This window comes from Schistocerca cancellata, chromosome 9 (genome assembly GCF_023864275.1).
Source record: "Schistocerca cancellata isolate TAMUIC-IGC-003103 chromosome 9, iqSchCanc2.1, whole genome shotgun sequence".
Lineage (NCBI taxonomy): Eukaryota > Metazoa > Arthropoda > Insecta > Orthoptera > Acrididae > Schistocerca > Schistocerca cancellata.
In genome coordinates, this window is record NC_064634.1 from 279,526,399 (window position 1) to 279,527,635 (window position 1,237).

The following is a 1,237-nucleotide window of genomic DNA, read 5'->3' on the forward strand; positions in this document are numbered from 1 at the left end:
ACCTGAAAATGCGAAAAGTGTCATCCAGGTGGATGCCACGAATGCTGATGGACGACCACACGGCTGCCCGTGTGGCATGTTGCCAAGCAATGTTGACGCGCAACGACAGCATGAATGGGACTTTCTTTTAGTCGGTTGTGACAATGGATGACACGTGGATGCCATTTTTCAATCCAGAAACAAAGCGCCAGTCAGCTCAATGGAAGCACACAGATTCACCGCCACCAAAAAAATTTCGGCTAACCGCCAGTGCTGAAAAAATGATGGTGTCCATGTTCTGGGACAGGGAGGGCGTAATCCTTACCCATTGCGTTCCAAAGGGCACTACGGTAACACGTACATCCTACGAAAATGTTTTGAAGAACGAATTCCTTCCTGCACTGCAACAAAAACGTCCGGGAAAGACTACGCGTGTGCTGTTTCACCAAGACAAAAAAAAAAAAAAATGGTTCAAATGGCTCTGAGCACTATGGGACTTAACATCTGTGGTCATCAGTCCCCTAGAACTTAGAACTAACCTAAGGACATCACACACATCCATGCCCGAGGCAGGATTCGAACCTGCGACCGTAGCAGTCGCGCGGTTCCGGACTGAGCGCCTTAACCGCGAGACCACCGCGGCCGTCTTCACCAAGACAACGCACCCGCACAACTAGCTAACGTTACGCAGCAGTTCTTCGTGATAACAACTTTTAAGTGATTCCTCATGCTCCCTACTCACCTGACCTGGCTCCTAGTGACTTTCGGCTTTTTCCAACAATGAAAGACACTCTCCGTGGCCGCACATTCACCAGCCGTGCTGCTAGTGCCTCAGCGATTTTCCAGTGGTCAAAACAGACTCCTAAAGCAGCCTTCGCCTCTGCCATGGAATCATGGCGTCAGCGTTGTGAAAAATGTGTACGTCTGCAGGGCGACTACGTCGAGAAGTAACGCCAGTTTCATCGATTTCGGGTGAGTAGTTAATTAGAAAAAAAAATCGGAGGCCTTAGAACTTGAATGCACCTCGTATTTCCTACGAAGCTGAACGAGTTTACACTTTCTACTGTCTGATCGTTTATTGTTAGTTTGCTTGGAATTGGCTCCTGACCCCTGCAAGACAAACTTCCGTTTTATTTGGAGATACTAAAAGTTTAAGTGCGTTATAAAATGTTGATAAATAATGAGCAAGTATTTGGCGTGCGTTCTCGCTATCAGTAATCATAATTTGACCTTCAGCAAAGAGTAATGTGGTACAATA